Genomic DNA, 20960 nt, shown 5'->3' on the forward strand with positions numbered 1-20960 from the left:
TAAAGTTTATATGTGATAATGTAATAATGTACTATTTATTTTTATAAAAGCTTTATGTAAAAATATGATTATTAGAAAATTACATGTAGAAATATAACTATTACAAAGTTATTATATATTTATTATATAAAATACTAGCTTTTATCCCCCCGTATTACATAGTTGTTTTACATTATTCGTTTATAATATTTATATGTTTTTTTATTTTTATTTTTATTTTATTTATTGTAAGAAAGTTAATAATATACTTAGCATTTGATGATAAAAGGATTTCATAAATAAATGAAATATTATAACCCGGTTTAAGAGTTATATGGGTTTGGTGAGACCCATAACCCGCTTAACCTTTTTACTATAAAATTGTTTCTTAAAATATCTTTTTAAAAAAAATTATATATTAATTTTTAATATATCCCTATTTTATAAGATTTTCATATCAAATATTTTATGAGATCAATTTTTAATTTAGTGAGATGTTATAACCAGTTTATGGGCTACCTGGGTTTGGTGAGACCAATACCCGTGAATTCGGGTAAAATGCATGAGAAGTCTTCGTTTACAATTAAAGTAATCTGGTGGCTTGAGAGAATATAGAGAGTAACCAAAGAGATTTTAAAGGTTTCGTATATATATATATATATATATATTTAAGATTTAAGATATGTTTCTATAACTAAAATAAGCGAGCCAACTTAATAGAAGTCGGTTTACGAAATTTAGGCTCGAGCTTATGTATTAAGGCCATGCGTAATGGCTAATATCTTGTAAAGCGCATTTTCCATCACATCATCATAACTCTTTAACAAAAAAAAAACAATGTAATGGATAATTACCTTTAATGCCCTTCAATCATGACCATTTCAAGTCATATATGATATTATTGTAGAAATGTTCATGCCTTTCCACGCCCCTATAACTCCTAAGTGGATGGTGTAGGGGTTTAATCGGCTCGCATAATACCCATTGGTCATACCATTGCGTATGACCTAAGTGAAATTCAATTTAGATTAGAGCTTGGTCTTCGTTTCTACGGTGAATGCATCACCATAAAGATGTTTGTTTTTCTAAAAAAGGCATGCGTTGACTCTTTTATTTGCGTCGTGTAGACATTATCATCTACAGAATGTTTGTTTTTTTTAAGACGTTTCATTAAAAAAAGTCTGCGCGAACTCTTCTTGGTGCAGACTTGACCTATTCACTTTTAAGATCTTCTAAAGTCTATAGATGGTGAAACACCACCACTTAAAAACACTTACTGTACAACACCACCACCATCCACTGTCCGCCACCACCACCACCACCGTCCACCGCCGTGACCACCACTATACGCCGCCGCCACCCACCACCTCCGTCCACCACCATCACAACCCACCACCCATTATCCACCACCATCACCACCACCACCCACCGTCTGCCACCACCACCATAACTAGGGGTGTCCAAAATACCCGAACCCGAATAACCCGACCCGACTCGAACCCGAATAAGCTTATTAGGGTCGGGTTAATCGGGTTAAAAAATCTTATTCGGGTTAGTCGGTTAACCCGAATCATTATTAGGGTCGGGTTTCGGGTTTATTTTAAAATATAACCTTATTCGGGTTAGCCCGAATAACCCGACTAAGATTTTTTACATTTTTTTTACAAATTTTAAACTAATAGTATATGACAACCGGAATCCTCTTTATGCTATAATGTAAAATATTACAAGTTTGTTTAAGTTTCTTAGTTCATCAAGGGCTGCAGGCAACGTTCTCATCACTGGTTAGAGGACAAGATTCAGAATTTTTAATGGAAAGATAATAAACAAACTTAGCTTGATCAATTCGGAAGGAAAAAAAATACGGAGAAAACATTTAATCAAAATATTTAATAATTCTTACAAAGTGAAGAAACGTGGATCTACTCACTGGTAGCAGATCTACTTTCCTCGGGTTTTGATTGTACTATTTCACCGATGGTTCTTCTGGATCTGTGTTCTTCCACCTACAAAATGAACAACGCCGTTAACTTACCCCTCAGAAAGGGACAGAGGGGTCCTCTTTGGGGTAACCCTCCGGCATGAGAATAAGTATATGTAGGAGAAGATAATAATGTGAGAGTAAGGGAATCTGGAGAGTATTGCTTAATAGCTGAATACTGTATGATTGTGTGACTGTGTTTTGTGTATCTTTCCTTGTGGAGTTGATGCTGTATTTATAGTGCTAGGGTTTCCACTGATTGAGCTGGGACCAAATTAGGGTTTTGTTGGCCTCCTCCAATCGATTTGCGCCACGTGTCCTTGGAGACACCTGGTGCTTTTTCATTGGTTATAATCACGTGGTAACCCATGAGTCATACTGAGCTGTCCACCTTTCATTTAGCAGCCGTCAACAACAGCATATCCTTATTCCTTAAAAAGATGCCTTCTGGAAGGTTGTCTGACGTGCACAATCAAGGTTGCCCTAATCCTGATTTGGATAAGGACGAGGTTGATTATGTGCATGTGTGATATGCGCCCATCCTGAGGATGCGAGAGGTCTTCTCTTTATTCTCACGCGCAGATATTTCATGCGCAGATGTGATACGCACAAGCATGTAATAGACGTCACGCGCGGATGCCCCACGCGCAGCTGCGCCATGCGCAACTGTGATATGGGTGGGCATGTATGATGCGCGAGTATGTGATATGCGCCGCGCTTATGCGCCACGCACGATGTGATATGCATAAGCATATATGATGCGTGAGCATGTGATACGCGCGAGCATATGTGATGCTTGAGCATATGTGATATGTGCAAGCATGTGATGCTTGAGCATATGCGATATGCGCTGTGCGCATAAGTTTTGGCTTTGTGCCTTGATAATCTTTGATTTCTAATGTCTTGTATATATCTTGTGGGTTGACCCGCCCCGCTCGATGTTGAGGCGGGTACATACCTCTTCAAGCCCCCCCAGTCTAATGTGTGTCTTATCTCGCGCTAGCGCGGTAAGATAGATATTAGACTTACTGATTTGGTCTTTTTAATGGGGTTTTGTCGTTTTCTTGGTTGTTTCCATCGTTGCGCGAAGTTCTATCCATTTGGTTGAAACGAAGGGTCCAAACACGTGGTTGGTTGGTGGTGACGTGCGCCGGAAACGTGTCAGACGTTTCGTGGGCTCGAGGTGCTACAGTTGCCTTTCATGTCCCCTCGCACAGCTGTCTGGAACACGTGTCACGCTCGCATTGGTTTGCACCTGCGAGTGGGGGCGCGTCTCTGCTCCGTGGCAGTTCCGTTACGTTTTTATGTCCCCTCAACAGTGTTAGGGACACGTGCCGCGCCCGCGTTGGCTTACACCTGCGAGTGGGGGCGCGTGAAATCCGATCAGTTGCCAATTTTCTCTCTCCTGGGCCTATAAAAGCAGGCCCTTAGGAAAAAAATTTTTATCTTCATCTTCATTGTTGTGTACTCCAAAGCTTCTATCTTTCCGATTTTCTGGTTATTGCTTCCAGATACCCTGTTATCTGTTGCTGTTGTTATTATATGTCTGATAGCTCAGACTCCTCTAACCCCTCAATCACCTCTATTGCCTCTCGAAGACGCCGTGTGAAATCTGTGGTGATGTCGACATTGAAGCAAAAGGGCAAGGGGAAGAGGGTTGTTGAGACCACATCGGAGGAAGTAGGGAGGACCAAGGCCACGAAAAGGTGGAATGAAATCCCCTGCAAACTGAGGCAGGCCGATCTCGATAGCCTCATCTCGTCACAGGGTTTTCTCCCTGTGTTTGGCTGCATGTTGCCTGTGGCCGGGCAAACGGCGGCGGACCCGCCTCCCGGCTATATTTCACTGTACACCCATTTTTTCACCCACTGCAACCTTCGTCTTCCGATGACAAGGTTTGTAGGCGCGGTGTTACGGTTTTTCGGGATTCATATATCCCAAGTCCATCCGTTTGGACTTGTGCGCATGACTCATTTCGAGTTCATGTGCAAATCACAGCGCGAGGAGCCCACCCCTCGGCGCTTTCAATTTTTTTACAAGCCCAAGATCCAAGATTCTTGGATCTCCTTTATTCCTCGCAGTCAGAAGGTTAAGTGCAGCACCGTGTCATTCAAGAGCCTTCATGACTGGTCTGAGAGGTTCTTCTACATCAGGGCTGGTGTAATCCCCATCCGCATGACGATGCGCGCGATCGATTCTGCTCCCGCGGATGCGGATGTTATTAAGAACCCAACCGGCGCCTGGGTTAAGAAACTGACCGCCGAACCATCCCCCGCCAAGAAAATTCGCGAGGAGGCGCTGGTGGGGGTCGGCATGAGTAAGCTGTGGGCCGACAGCGCGGCGGAGCCTGTCATCCAAGTGGACGGCTTGCGTAAGTTATCACATTGCTTTATTTCCGCGCTAATAAAATTTGCCTTTGCTGATATTATTTGTCTTGTTTTTGCGCAGTAACCAAGGAGTTTTTCCACGCCGCATACGACGATCAAGTGGAGGGTGGCTCCGTCCCGCTGGGCGCTGGGGAGGTGGGCTTCCCAGATCGCTTCGATGACATGTTCATCCCTGTGGATCTGGAATTTGACTTTGATAGCGACGCGCCTGGTAAGCCTTCGCACTTATGCTTATTCCTTTAGAATACCAAAGTTTATTAACAGTTCTGTTGCTTGTATTTGCAGATGCGCTCGAAAACTACGAGCTGGAGCTCGCGGAAGAGGAGGAGGAGGAAGAGGAGGCGCCCCTACTAAAGCGCAAAGCTAAGGGGAAATCTGGCGCAGGGGGCAGTAAGAGACAGAAGAAAGATGACACCCCTGTCGCTCATCCCCATGCTCAAACGAAGGGACCTGAGGAAACCCAGGTGTTTACCACCAAGGTTTCTTTAGCTTCCCTGCCTGTGAAAGTGGGCAGACCTCCTGTCCACTTGAGGTATGGTGGCGTGACCTCCTCCCTTCGCGCGGCTAAAGAGAGAAGCAGTGTCGCGCCTGCGAAAGGTATACTTTGCTTACCCATAATGGTTCAATGAGGGCGATTCTGATTGAATTATTATAAAATCTTTTCGCATTTGAATGTTTGCAGGACCGGCGACGGTAGCAGATCAGCCGCAGGCGCAACAAGGTGCTGAGGCTGCGCCGGGGGCTGCTTCGAAGTCCCCTGTTCTACCCTCAGAAAAGGGTAGAATGAACTTTATGGCGATGTTCGCCGCGCGAACAGAATTGCGCCAAGGTATGTTTTGCGCCATTGTCTTCTGAATTTTTTGTTTTTGATCAAATCATAAACCCTTTTTTGTTGTTGATTTGTTCATAGGAGTTGTAGCTGGCGTACAAGCTGCTGGTGACACTCCTGGCGCCGTTGCCGGCGCCGCTGGTTCTGCTCCTGCTCCTGCTAGTGCTGAGTCTCCCCTTATTGGGATTACAAAGGAGCAGGAAACAGTATTGCGCGCCGAACTGGCGGCGTCGAGACCTCCCTCGCCTTCTCCTACGCGCAGCCCTCTCCGCGAGACTGGTGTGGAGCCCTCCAGGTCGCAGGAGAAGAGGCCGATTGAAGAAGATGAGGAGGATGAGGGAGCTCAAGCTGAAGACTCCTTCGGAGTCCGTGCCAGCCCTGCGATGCCACAAGACTTCGCAGCGCAGACTTCTGGTGGGGCTGGCGCTGACTTTTCTGCTTCATCCCCGCAGGTATGTTTTAATTTGTTGCTCCGCTGCGCGTACTTCCATATAAGTATGTTTTTATGACTTAGAACATTTCTTGTGTTTTGCAGGAAGGTGACCACGTTTACCGCCCGAGATGGAATATTAACGAAGACAGCTCCTTCCAATCCATGGGTGTATGCGAGGACTTCTGGGCTCATGCCGTGCCTCCTACTGAAAGGAGGTATCAGGAGGGGCGCACCCGCACTGACTTGCTCAACGATCACATTTTCGCTGGGTCGGCTTTCTTTGCTGCCTCCCAAGAGCTTCATCGTGATTATATTAAAGTACGCGATGCCCTTGTGGAAGCCCAGCAAGAGGCTAAGGTTGCTGCCTGGAACCTTTCTGACGCTCGCGCACGAGCTGAGAAACTCCAGGCGGAGCTCAGCGAAAACCGAGCAAGTGCCAACACCGCCTTTATTAAGCGCGGGCATGAGCTCCAATCTGCGCGGGAGAAGCAGCAGGTGGCGGAGGCCGAAGTTGCCAAGTACGCGCGGAGAGTGCGTGACTTGGAATTGGAGGCGGAGGCGCGTGACCAAGCTATCGTCCAGAATATCACTGAGAAATCATCACTGGAGATTGAGGTTGCGCGCCTGAAGAAGTATTTGGCGGCCGCGCAGGCCGATAGAGATGAGGCCTTGGCGACGGCAGCGTCTAGCCAGGAAGCACTTGATGCTTCGCAGGCGGAGAAGGAAAAAATTTTGGCGGCAGCAGCGTCTGATAAAGAGGAGCTAAAAAAGACCAAGGAAACTGTTGAGTTATTAAACTCCCAGGTTCCTGCCCTCGAGACGTCTGTTGCTGGCCTCGCGCAGGATCGCCAATGGCTGGTGTCACAGGGCATGACTCGTTGCGCTTTGGCGATGAAATATTCTGGCGAGTTTCAGGCCCTTGTGATGGACTGCAATGCTGCCGCGCGCTTGGTGGGTCGAGCTGAAGGGTTTACGGATGGCTATGAATATGGCATGTTGAAGAAGAACCCATCCGAGTACCCTTACAAGAGCGACGCGGCCTGCGCGGACATGGCCGCGGTGGGGGAGAAGTATATGAATACTCCCATGCCCATCCTTGTGCAGGTACCTTGACCTTAGTGAGTTTTTCTTGATTAATTTTCTAAGTGTTTTGTACTCAATACTTTTCTAATGATTTGCAGATAGCTGCGCTTGCTGACCAGCCTGACCTCGGCGCGCTAAAGAAGTTGCTCGATGAATGCGAGGGGGCTGGTGGCGATGATGGTGGCGCGGGGGATGTTGCCCCTGCCAGCGGCTCTGGCGCGGCGAAAGAATCTGCTCCTGACACCGTGGTGATAGAAGACTCCATTGAGGAGGAAGAACTTGACTATGGTCAGTTTGGAGATGAGGAGCGGGCCGCGCCAGATGCTGCGGGAGATGATGAGGGTGATGAAGTGGCTGACGTCGACGTGGAGACTTGAGAAGCCCTTCATCTTTCTAAATTTTTTTTTGTTTTTTGTTATACTTGTAATTTGTAACTCATCACACTTGTAAATTTCAATGCTAAGGAATGAAATTTGTTTTCCCTTTTTCACATCTTGCGCATTTCCATTCATCTCTTCATGTTTGCTTGTATAGACATAAGATATGCTTGCACATTAAAATAAGAACAAGGTTGTAAGGAAATTATTTACTTAACCATAGTCCTATTTTGTAAGTGGTTTCGCAGTATCTTGTTTATGCTGACACGCGCGATGACTTTTCACTATTCCTTTTTTGCTCGTCGTAGTCGCGCGTTTTTTATATGGAATTATGAGTTTTAGCCATTACATGTCAGCATGTGTTACTCAGATATCCACTATGATTCCGCGCGCGACCTTGACCTGAGACTTTAACAACTATGATTTGGCATGTACTTTGCCTTAGTTGTGTTTAGGGATTTTTATGATCAGGCTGCGCGGGATGTAAGATGGATGTTTGTGAGTGTTTTGAGCTAAGGCTCTTTGTTTTGGGCTAAGGCCCTGACGTTTTTAGAGTTAAGACTCGTTAACGTGTTTGAGCTAAGGCTCGCACATGTATGTTTTACTTTGTTTTATTTTGTTTTGAAGTCAATATAGTGTTGTCATATTGCTCCAAATTAATAAAGGAAGTGTGAAACATGTATGCAAAGGTAATAGAACAAATATTGAAAGATAGCGCGAATCATCATTCATGATGGCTTAAAATCCTTGATTACATATTTGAATTTTTACATGAAGCATTTTCTAAGCTGTGCTGCGTTCCACGCGCGCGGTATCTTTTTTCCATTCAAATCTTTTAAAGTGTACGCGCCTTTCCCCAATTCTTCTGAGATTTGATAAGGTCCTTCCCAATTGGGGGACATTTTTCCTGGGGGTATTGCGCGGCTAGCTTCATTTTTTCGAAGGACAAAATCATTTTTCTTGAAGTGGCATTCTTTAACGCGCTGATTATAATATTTTTCCAGCTTTTTCTTGTATTTGGCTTCATTGATGATAGCCGCTTCTCTGCGCCCTTCAAGCAAGTTGAGGTCCAATCTTCTTTCGCGCTCGTTATCAGTCTTGCTCATCATGAGTACCCTATGGGATGGGCATCCAATTTCTGCTGGGATCATAGCCTCTGTCCCATAGGTTAGGCTGAACGGGGATTCGCCATTGCTAGTTTTGCTTAATGTCCTGTGCGCCCACAGGACATTAGGTAACTCTTCGACCCAAGAATGGGATTCTCCCTCCAACCTTTTCTTCAGCCCATTTAACAAACTTTGATTCGCGCGCTCCACTTGGCCATTCCCCTGAGGGTGGTAGACCGAAGTGAAGATTTGGTTGATGTGCAATTCTTTGAGCCAGCTGGATATCTTCCTGTCAGTGAATTGTTTGCCATTGTCGCTCACAATTTCCATAGGAAGGCCAAAACGGCAAATGATGTGGCTCCAGATAAATTGCTTCATTGCCTCAGCTGTGATTTTTGCTAGTGGCTTGGCCTCAACCCATTTTGTGAAATAGTCTACCGCCACTACCAAAAATTTCACTCGCCCTTGCGCTTGCGGCAGGGGCCCCACAATATCAATGGCCCATTTGTGGAAAGGCCATGCGGAGGTCACTGGAATCAAGTTGTTCTTTGGCCGCGTGGTGTTTGGCGCGTAGCTCTGACATGCCTTGCATTTTTGGATTTCTTTTAGCGCATCCAAGTACATGCCTGGCCAATAGTAGCCTGAGCTCATTGCCTTGGCAACCACCATGCGCGGGCCAGCGTGTATTCCGCAGATTCCTTCGTGAATCTCCCTAATCACATAGCTTGCTTCTTCAGCATCCAGGCATTTCATGAGCGGTCCAAGATAAGAGCGTCGATATAATGTACCATCAAGTAGTTCATAGTTCTGCGCCTTGTGTCTTATCTTTCTCGCCTGTGCGCGATCGTCCGGTAACTTCCCCTCCTTCAGGAATTCCATTATTGGAGTTATCCAGGATGAAGGGGTTGTATGAATTACAAGGACAGATTGCGTTTGCACTGACGGGTTGCTCATCACTTCCACCCTGACATCTTTGCCAAAGTGATCAAAATTAGTTGATGCCATCTTACTCAGCGCGTTAGCGGACTTGTTTTCGCTGCGCGGGATGTGTATGATTTTGAAGAAGTCAAACTGCTCAACGAGCTTTTTTGCCTGCTCTAGATATAGAGGCATGGTGTTCTCCTTGGCATCATAAAAGCCATTGACCTGTGCAGCTACCAAGTAAGAATCAACATGGGCCTCTAGCCTTTTAACTCCAAACTTGCGCGCAATGCGCAGACCAGCCAGCAGGGCTTCATACTCAGCCTCATTGTTGGTACTCTTGAAGTCCAACCTAATAGCATAAGTATATTCATGATTATCAGGGTCCACCAGTTTGAGGCCTGCGCCGGACCCTTCGCTGTTGGAGGCTCCATCAGTGAATAGCCTCCAAACATCTTCTTCATCATTTGCTCGCGGAGGGTCTACCTCGCGCTGAGCTTCTTCAATCTTTCCCTCTGGGATTTCCGTGATGAAATCCGCTAAAACTTGACCCTTTATTGCTGGACGGGGCTTATAGGTGATCGTGTGTTCACCTAATTCCAGCGCCCACTTTGTCAGCCTTCCGGAGAGCGCGGGGCGTCGCAAGACTTGCTGGATATTGTAACCTGTCAGAACTTCAATAGGATGACCATTGAAGTATCTATGAAGCTTGCGCGACGCGTGTGTTAGTGACAAAACTAACTTTTCCATGATGGAATAGCGCGTCTCAGGGTCTGTCAGGACCCGACTCACATAGTATATTGGCGTTTGGATCCCCTTGCGATCCACCAATAATACTGCGCCGATGGCGCGGTCTCCAGCTGACAAGTACAATGTAAGGGTCTCGCCAGGAAGTGGAGCTGTGAGCGCGGGCAGCTTTATGAGACATTCTTTTATCTCACTGAAAGCTTGCTCAGCCTCAGGCGTCCACTTGAATTGGCTCTTCTTCAAGCAGTTCCTCAAAGTGTTAACGAATGGAGTGGATTTGCTGGCGTGGTTCGCTAGGAACCTGTTGATTGACACCAATCTACCATTCAGCTTCTGAACCTCTTTCATGGTGGATGGTGAAGGCATGTCAAGGATGGCTTCCACCTTTTCAGGGTTCACCTTGAAACCATCCTTAGTGACCATTACACCAAGAAATTTCCCCTCTTCCGCGCCGAAAGTACATTTGCTCGGGTTGAGCTTCATGTTGACTTCCGTTAAGCGCTGAAGAGTTTCCTCGATGTCTTTGAGCATTTGTCTCTCCTCCCTGCTCTTGATCACCAAATCATCAACGTAGACTTCTAGATTTCTTCCGATTTGTTCACTGAAAACCGAATCCATAAGTCTCTGATAAGTGGCGCCCGCATTCTTTAAACCAAAGGGCATTTTTGTGTAACAAAAAACACCCTTGTCGGTTCTGAAGGCAGTCTTGTCTTCGTCTTGTGGCGCCATTTGAATCTGGTGATAGCCTTTGTAGGCATCCAGGAAACATTTGAGCTTGAATGGCGCCACGGAATCCACCTTTGCGTCGAAGTTTGGTAGGGGGTAACAGTCTTTCGGACATGCTTTGTTGAGGTCCTTGAAGTCAATACACATCCTCCATGACCCGTTGCTTTTCTTTACCATCACAGGATTGGCTACCCACGTCTGGTATCGGATCGGGCGGATGATGTTTGCGCGCAACAGGTCCTCAACTTGCTCATTCATGGCCTTCGCCTTTTCATCCCCCATGATTCTCTTTTTCTGAGCAATTGGCTCCACCGACTTGAACGTGTTAAGAGAATGTTGCGCCAAGTCTCGCGGGACCCCAGTCATATCGGAATGTTGCCACTCGAAGACCGACGTGTATTTTGTGAGCAACCTTTTCATTCTCAATCTCGTTTCGTCTGAAATGGTAGCGCCAATTGTGACCGTTTGCTCTGGGAATTTTGGGTTTAAAATCCACTTCTCTGGCGCATTGTCCGCCATTGGAAGTTTCATTCTCCCTTCCCGCGGCGTACTTGTCACTGCGCACAAATGATCGCGGTAAACAAATGTTACGCCTGTTGGTGTAGGGAACCCCAATGCACCGTGCGCTGGCGACGGTATAGCATTAAATTGGGCAATCGTTCCCCTACCCAGGATCATATTGTGGCATGACGTGGTGGGCAAGACCAAGAAGTTGACAACTTCGGCTCGCTTGTGCTCATCATCCCCCATAGTTAGTTCAAACTGAATTTGACCTAGGGGATGGATGATTTCATTTGAAACACCACAGATTGGTGCGTTCACCATCTCGAGCCGCGCTTGGTCTGCCGGGTCTAACTTTCTGAAACATTGCTCATACATAATGTCAGATTCGCTTCCAGTGTCCACCAGGACCTTTGACACTTCGTAATGAGCAATGTGTGTGGTGATGACGAGAGGGCTGCTGATTGAAGGGCCTCCCCTGATTCTTGGGAAGATAACTTGCTGCTCGCGCCAATCTCCGTGGATTTGCGCGCTTCTCTTTTTTGACGTCTGCCCTTGTCGTCCCTCCTCAGCCACACAGATTCTTTTGTATTTCTTGCTGGCAGAGGCTCCTTCTGGTTGCTCATCTTCTATTCTTGGGTTTTTCACCAAGTGAGCCAGCCTGCCTGATTTTACATCCTTCTCGATCGCATCCTTTAAATGATGGCATGCGTCGGTGTTGTGGCCCGGGGACCTGTGAAATTCACAATATTTGCCACTGTTTTGCGGTCCCTTGTAGTGTAGTTGCTTGGGGGGCTTGAATTGGACATTCCCAGTACTTAACACCTGTGCAGGTGTTTTAGTGAGGGGAGTCCATATTCTTGGCAGAGGTCTGCTAGGATCTCTGCCGCCCTCCCTCTTGTCACCCTCCCCGCGATTACGAACATCTTTTTGGGGCTGGGGTGAGCTTGGTTGCGTTTGCTTTTCTGCGGAAGAAAAACTTGTTGGTTGCAACCTGGACCATACAGAGTTCTGTTTGGCCCTCTTCTCTTTGCTGCGCGGTGATTCAGCCTGATGCGCTCTTTCTCTTGCCCTATCTTGGGCAATCTGTTTTTCATTTCTCGCGAAGACTCGCGATGCTTCCATTAGTTTTGCCCAAGTGGTGGGCATACCATCTCTGCTTACGAGAGCTCGACGGAGTTGATCACTGCGCGCGCCTTGTATAAAAGCCACGCGCAGGAGTTGCTCAGTTATACCCCCGATTGCCAGAGACTCCTGATTGAAACGAGTGATGTAGTCCTCAATCGTTTCATCATTCCTGCGCACGCAGTGCATGATGTCATCAGGATCGCGCGTGTGTCTGCGCTGCTGCACGAAGTGGGCTTGGAACTTTTCCAATAGTTCCTCGAACCCATCAATTTACCCAGTCGGCAAGCTCTCGAACCAGACACGCGCCGCGCCCGTAAGGCAGCGGGCAAACATGTGACACCATGTTGGCATCGTCCAGCTCTCTAGGATTCCCGTGTTATAGAAACCTTGCAAAAAGTCATCTGGATCTGTTGTGCCATCATATTTGCCCAGACCACTTGGCATCTTGGTCTTGTGCTGGATGGGGGCCTTAGCGATGCGCTCAGTAAATTTTGAGTGCTTCACTAAGATGGCCGGCCTGTACGGCGTGGTTACGTCCACTTGCCCCCTCACTGGCGGGCTGTACGGCATGTGTAGATCCAGATCTGCTCTGGCTCCAGGCGCCATGTTCACAGGCGCGCGGAGTTGTGAGCCTCCTGCATGAGTATCTCGCGTCTTCCTCATGCTATGCACTTCTTCATCACTGAACTCAGTTTGTGCAGTGTGAACAGAATGTCCGTCCTCCGGCGCGCGCGGCCTTTTTGTAGTCTGCTTATCAAACGCTTGCCTTTGTGTTTGGTCGGCTGGCTTTTTCTGTTTGACCATTTCATTGTACTTTTCCATTAGACGCCGCTGCTCGTTTATGAGCCATTCATTCGGATCATTTGTTTCTTCTTCTGGACCCATTGGTCCTTTCACTTTCGCGCCGGCAAGATTTTGTAACGTGAGATCGTCTGGAGGAGTTTCAGTCTGGCCGTGAGGGGTTGTGATGAAGGGACGGTTACTGGTGGTGCGCGTAGAATCACGCGGCACCCTCAGAAACTGCTGTCCCGCATTGACACCCTCACGTTCAATATCCTCCAGAGCTTGATCAGCGTTACGAACGCCTGAAACCATGGTGATTGATTTTTTTTTATGTAGATCTGATGAGATCTGTTTGCCGTTTGTAACAGTGGATGGCGCCAATGAAGAAACGTGGATCTCCTAACTGGTAGCAGATCTACTTTCCTCGGGTTTTGATTGTACTATTTCACCGATGGTTCTTCTGAATCTGTGTTCTTCCACCTACAAAATGAACAACGCCGTTAACTTACCCCTCAGAAAGGGACAGAGGGGTCCTCTTTGGGGTAACCCTCCGGCATGAGAATAAGTATATGTAGGAGAAGATAATAATGTGAGAGTAAGGGAATCTGGAGAGTATTGCTTAATAGCTGAATACTGTATGATTGTGTGACTGTGTTTTGTGTATCTTTCCTTGTGGAGTTGATGCTGTATTTATAGTGCTAGGGTTTCCACTGATTGAGCTGGGACCAAATTAGGGTTTTGTTGGCCTCCTCCAATCGATTTGCGCCACGTGTCCTTGGAGACACCTGGTGCTTTTTCATTGGTTATAATCACGTGGTAACCCATGAGTCATGCTGAGCTGTCCACCTTTCATTTAGCAGCCGTCAACAACAGCATATCCTTATTCCTTAAAAAGATGCCTTCTGGAAGGTTGTCTGACGTGCACAATCAAGGTTGCCCTAATCCTGATTTGGATAAGGACGAGGTTGATTATGTGCATGTGTGATATGCGCCCATCCTGAGGATGCGCGAGGTCTTCTCTTTATTCTCACGCGCAGATATTTCATGCGCAGATGTGATACGCACAAGCATGTAATACACGTCACGCGCGGATGCCCCACGCGCAGCTGCGCCATGCGCAACTGTGATATGGGTGGGCATGTATGATGCGCGAGTATGTGATATGCGCCGCGCTTATGCGCCACGCACGATGTGATATGCATAAGCATATATGATGCCTGAGCATGTGATACGCGCGAGCATATGTGATGCTTGAGCATATGTGATATGTGCAAGCATGTGATGCTTGAGCATATGCGATATGCGCTGTGCGCATAAGTTTTGTCTTTGTGCCTTGATAATCTTTGATTTCTAATGTCTTGTATATATCTTGTGGGTTGACCCGCCCCGCTCGATGTTGAGGCGGATACATACCTCTTCACAAAGGTTTTAAATAAAATAATCTCCCAAGTTAAGAAAGAACCATTTCTAAAAAAATAGTTCGCTTCAAGATCTTTAATTATAAAGGTTTTCTTAGTTTGGTGTTTATGAGTCATATTAAAATCAACGGTAGCTACTGGATTTTTTTTATGTAATTTGCTATGAAAATTTGACTAGTTATTTTTATTCAGGTCAACCCTACTAACCCGATTAACCCGACCCGATTAACCTGAAACCCGACTAACCCGAACCCGACTAACCCGAAGCTTAATAGGGTCGGGTTACGGGTTAGTTATTTTTTCAAAAAAACCCGACTAACCCGACCCGATTAAGCCGAAACCCGATCGGGTTGACCCGAACAACAACCCTAACCATAACCCACCATCCGCCACCACCACCGTCCACCGTCTACCACCACCATCCATCACCGCCATCACCCAACATCCGCCACCACCACCGTCGATCGCCACCATCACTGTCCACTACCATCTACCACCATCGTCCATCACCACCACTGTCCATTATCTACCACCACCACCGTTCACCATAGTTTACTACCACCGACCAATACCACTATTATCGTCCACTACCACCACCCACTACCACAGTTCGTACACCACCCACAATTATTTTTAGCAGTCTACAAACATTAAAAAAACAGTCTTTTTTAAGACCGCAGATGTTTGGTCTACCTCTTCTTCTATATATGTCTACAAATGTTGTTCGCAGATTGCAAAAATTTTACTTTTAAAAAAACAAATAGTACCTTAGTCACTCATTTACACCTTAATAATAAATGGGTGTTGCTAAACGTACTCCCATTTCCTTCATTTTTACTAAACGTACCCACTCACTCAAGTTTTACATTAATACGATTTAGACCTTTATGTTTATCATTTGTCATCTTTTATTATCATTATTAACTAAAAGAAAATATTTTTAATTATTATTCAAATTAATTTTCCTTTTTTTTTGCATATTACAATATTTTTTGTTTTTCTAAATAACATAATTTGTCTATGCAAAACACCGTTTTTTAAAATTAAAAATAAAAAACATTTTTTTTTCTATAAATGTATTAATACTTTTAGGTTTTAAATAATTTTTAGAGATAGCTTACTTTAAAAAAGAAACACATTATTTTAATCAATAAAATAAATTAAACGACATAATTAAGATTTAATCAAAAAGTTGGTTCTTTTCTCATGTGACATTAATTTCATGCATTCAAACTTATCAAAAAATATTTAAATGATCTTTTTGTCGGGTGTGAGACATATGATAAGATAAATATACACGTTTGATCATTTTTATAAAGACGTTATATCATTATTTTTTAAATACATTTTATAATGATAATAAATATTATTATTTTCATAAAGATCAATAAACACAAAAAGAAAGAAACTGAAAAAACAAATATAAAAAAATAACTTTATAGTATTTGATTTGATATTTTAAATGAGATTTGGAATGACTAAAACTATTATTAGGTAGTAATATGTCAAATAAAATTATTGAAGTAACTAAAAGTCTAGGAGATCGGGTATGACAAGTACACAAAAGGGGTACGTTTGCCTAACCCATAATAAATACTGTATATAACGAAAATCATTTTTACTAATTATAACAATATGACGTAATTATATTACTATTGTGTTTACTAGGTTAGAACCCATGTAACACACGGGGTGGTAAATATATAAAATATAAAAATAAATAGTAATAATATAAAAAAATTACTTACATTATGGATTCAAACAAAATACGTAGCCATACAAATTATATATAAATTACAATTCTCTAAATCTCTTCTTATACACAACGTTTGTAGTCGTATTTGTCAAAAAAAAATATAGAACTGATGATTCACTGTACTCTTCTTATTACTGCAGGCTGCACCACATTAAAGATTACTGAACTTAACCGGTTGAGTTAATCAGTTCAAGATGATACATTTCAAGATTTGGTATTCAAAAGGTAACTACAAAATAAGTAAATAAATAAACCACCGTTGACTTTGACAAAAACTTGAGTTAAAAAAATGCACAACTTACCCACAAAATTAAAGTATTGTAGGATCCTATTCTTAAATCAATAATAATCAGACAGTTGCCAGTTTGACTAATAGAAGTCAAACTTGATACTTAATACTTTGTATATTATTTGATCCAAAAGGCCCTTTCACTTTTAAAATAACCACTGTTAAGCCTTTTTATACCCAAAATAACACATCACCTGATCAATTTAACCACCTGATTTTGCACAAAACTTACTTTCAAATCTACGCATAACTCCACATTTTACTCAAAACTTTGTAATGTGATCCAAATGTGATATCAGTAGCAGCAAATTACTTTCGATTAATAAAACTTGTTGGACACAGGGCTGGAATTTTTAAAGTAAATGGATCCAACATATTTTGTTGAATAATGCTAGAGACCGTCAACATTGTTTAAACAATAATTGAAATAAGATGTAATCAGCAAAGAAGAAAGAAACTAAGAAACATTGTTTATGTTGGTACACATGAGAAGTAAAAAAGATTGTAATGGACTTACTTCCATTGTAACGGCGACATCCAACCTTGGCAAACATCGCATGGCACTTAATCTAAGCTAAGCCCCGCCAATATAACCATAATCATTGCCATTATAAATCACAAAAGATCATTTTAATTCAACAAAATCAAAAACCATACCTGTAGAGTTTCTGAGAGATCCGAGCACTATCTTGTAACCAAGAGTGTTCATCATAACTATTATTAAAAAATAAATGTAGTAAAAAATAACTTCAAGCGAGACCGTTTTAACCCATGCCAAAACGAACCACTTTTTTAAAAAAGAAAAACATATTTAAAACAAAGAGCTGACCCGTAAAGATGATAATCATGTCCTTCCTGACTGGTATTTCATCTTCATAAAACATCAAATGCTGAATTGTAAAACATAAAATTAATACAAAGATGTGATAATAGACTTACTTTACAGAATCAATTGAATCTTGTATAAGGTATCAAATCTTTTAGGCATTTTGTCAAACATCTGGAGTGCAAGGTTGAACACGTTAATGATAATCATCTAGATATCACTGTGTTCTATGGAAGTGATCCACTCAAATACAAAATCAAATAAAGCAATGAAAAAAAAATTAGTCAGCAAACACTATGAGAATTAACACCTCACATATAAAATCACACAAATCATTGCGATGATTCTCATTGATGCTTGATATAAAATTGTATGAGAAAATGGGATAGAAGAATATGTTACGGGTTTGAAAGAAACTTACAGAATTGAATTAAAATTAGGGTTTGAAAGAAACTGACGGTGAGATGAGTTTGTTACGCTACATGAAAATAAAATGGGATAAAAGAATTGATGCCACGTGGACAAAATAGCGACATGTGGCAGAATGGAGCTTTCTTGTAAAATGTAAATGAATAGGTTACTAAAAATCCACCTATTTATTAGATCTACTAAGGAATCCCACTAATTATACCGAAGAAAAATGTGACTTTTGGAAGGCATGTTTCGTTCCTTCAGCATTATATTAGTCAACTATGCTTTTAAGTTATTGAATTTCTTTAACAACTTCTACTTAATTGGTTTGTTAAATGAATATATTACTATTAATCATCCTCACCAAATGTTTAAAAAAGGAGAATAATAAATATTATTTATTACTGAATCTCCAAACGCTCCTCCTATATATAAATAGAATGTCATGCGTTATACGTTGCCACCCACAACAAAGATTATCACACCACACAATGAATTACTCACTTGAAATCATTGTGTTGTTTATTACTGAATCTCCAAAGCCCTCGCGTCCCGCCCGAAAACCGCAGCCGTAAAACACATGGGTTACAACTATGCGGTTTTCGGGTTCGCCCCATACACCCCGTTCTGGCGTGAAATGAGGAAGATCGCCACCCTTGAGTTACTCTCCACCCGCCGGCTCGAGATGTTTAAAGACGTCCGGTGTTTGGAGGTTAATTCGGGGATAAACGAGTTGTACGGGCGGTGGATGGAGAGCTCGGGGCGGCCGCTCGTTGTTGAGATGAATAAGTGGTTGGAGCACATGATGCTGAACATAGTTGTGATGATGGTGGCCGGAAAGCGGTATTTTGGGGCGGGAGGTGACGGTGATGAGGCGGAGCGGTGCCAGAAGGCGATTAGTGATTTCTTTCGGTTGATTGGCATATTTGTTGTGTCGGATGCGATACCGTGTCTTTGGTGGCTGGATTTGCATGGGTATGAGAAGGAGATGAAGAAGACAGCTAAAGATTTGGATTTGGTGCTTAGTGGGTGGGTTGAGGAACATAGGCAAAAGAGGAAGTTGGATTTGAAACATGATAAAGACAATGTGAAGGATTTTATCGATGTGATGTTGTCGCTTGAAGAGGAAGGGCAACTATCCAATATGGAGCATGATTCGGATACTAGCTTCAAGTCTACATGTTCGGTAACTTATATATTTTTGTTAATAATAATACTACTACTCTTTTGAGTCCTTGACCAGTGTGTGTAGTGGGTTTGTGAGTTACTGTTATAAACTGAAGCTATGTTTGAGAATTTTGAGGCTTGCTTGAAAATAGCTAGTAAAAAGCTTGACTGAATCAGCTCATTTGTAAGACAGTCCAGACGCCCTCGGCTGGGGTTCTAAACAATCTGAGCCCGAGCCAAGATAAACTCACTCATTGGCTCGGTCGTTAGCTAGCTCGTTGCCTCACATAAATTAAAGCTCAGATTTTAATATATAAATTATAACCTAAATTTTTTACTTGTAAATTCTAACCTTTGAAGGTTTTTTTCATGGCAGCTAAATTTTAGTCGGTGAGGCTTTTGTGACTATTTGGTTTTGTATGTCTATTTTTAAAGGACCAAAAGTCAATATTTAGTTAAAAGAAAATTATTATGATATCTATTTACCTGATTTTCCGTTAATAAATTATGCTATGTTAAAGTATTTTTTGTTTTGTTTTTTATACTAATTAAGTATATCAAGATGAGTAAATAAGAAAAATAAAATATAAATAATCTAGCTCGAGATTAACATTTCAACTCCGTTAAGATAGATAACCCGTGTCCACCCTAATTCGGCTTGTTTACATATCTAGTTGAGTTGATAAAACTAACTGTTGATATATAGTTTACATGATTTCATATAAATGTTGTCTATAGGCATTGATTCTAGGAGGAAGTGACACAACATCAGGAACACTAACGTGGTCGATTTCACTACTCTTAAATCATCCCGATGCTCTAAAGAAACTGCAAAACGAACTAGACACCATCGTAGGCAAAGATCGACAAGTTGACGAATCCGACATCACAAACCTAGTATTCCTTCAAGCTGTAATCAAAGAAACCTTGCGCCTGTATCCAGCGGGCCCGCTTCTAGGGCCAAGGGAAGCGGCGGAAGACTGCACCGTCGCGGGATATAACGTTAAAGCCGGGACTCGGTTGATCGTCAACATTTGGAAGCTTCAGAGGGATGAGAGGGTTTGGAGTGACCCATCTGCATTTAAGCCCGAGAGGTTTATGGCTGGCTTAGACCATGAGCATGTGGACCTCAGAGGACAACAATTTGTGCTCATGCCATTTGGGACGGGTCGCCGTTCACTTGACATTAGCTCGTTTGGTTCATTCTTTTGATATGGGTTCACCGGGAGGTCTCCCGGTGGACATGACTGAAAGCCCTGGAATGACTATTCCTAAAATGAAGCCGTTGGAGGTGATCTTGGACCCGCGGTTACCATCCAAGCTCTATGGTTGATGAGCAGAAGTTATAATGTAATGCTTGATGTTTTGGTTGTTTTTTTCCTTTTATCTTGTACTTGAAAATAATTTGTTTACCGTGAAATAATTTAAGGGATTCTTGTAAGTTGTAACTTGACAAGACCTCAATCTTCATCAAACCTTATTCGGATATGTTGGTTCTTTGATCCATCTTATCATCTCTTACAATGTACTAAATGAATTCAAATCATCGTTAATCCATATCATTGATCATCAATCAATAATATTAATATATGGTTTAACAAGCAGAATCTAGCAGATAGTGTATGAGGCCAGGGAAGAATGGTAAGATATGAGGGGATTGGGCTTTCCCAAGTTGATCTTATCTGAATCTAGCAATGTGGTTGTGGTAGTTCACCGAAATTTTAAATGTTACACTTAACCATTCCATAGAAAGAAGAAACAACAAGAAAAAAATAATAGTTGTATGGCTGAAATGTATATTGTAAGAATTAAATAGATTTAGTGGCCAACCTTTTTGGACACTTGAAACAAAATTTAAAATCGTGGGAAATTAAGTGAATAGTTGTATGGTTGAAAAGATAAACTCAAAACAAATGTGTATATCGTGTGTTCTCGAGAAGAAAATAGGTTCAGGGAAGAACTGAGAGTTATAGCCACAATTTAAGTTTCAAGAAGTAACAAAAGAGAAAGTCACTGTTAAAAAATTTTTTGAAGTTAGCAATATGAATTTTTGGTGGTTTTTGAGCTCAAATACTGTTGTATTGAAATTTATAGTATGTATGGCAACAACAT

The 20960-nt window shown here is 42.9% G+C and overlaps 1 pseudogene; it reads left to right on the forward strand.

The window, feature by feature from the left end:
- The first annotated feature begins 17290 nt into the window (after positions 1–17290).
- Positions 17291–20181, forward strand: LOC143545856 (xanthotoxin 5-hydroxylase CYP82C4 pseudogene; annotated as a pseudogene).
- The last annotated feature ends 779 nt before the right edge of the window (positions 20182–20960 follow it).

The sequence above is a fragment of the Bidens hawaiensis genome, unplaced genomic scaffold (assembly GCF_021521415.1).
Source record: "Bidens hawaiensis isolate Kalapana, Puna unplaced genomic scaffold, B.hawaiensis_p1.1 tig00014093_1, whole genome shotgun sequence".
Classification (NCBI taxonomy): Eukaryota; Viridiplantae; Streptophyta; class Magnoliopsida; order Asterales; family Asteraceae; genus Bidens; species Bidens hawaiensis.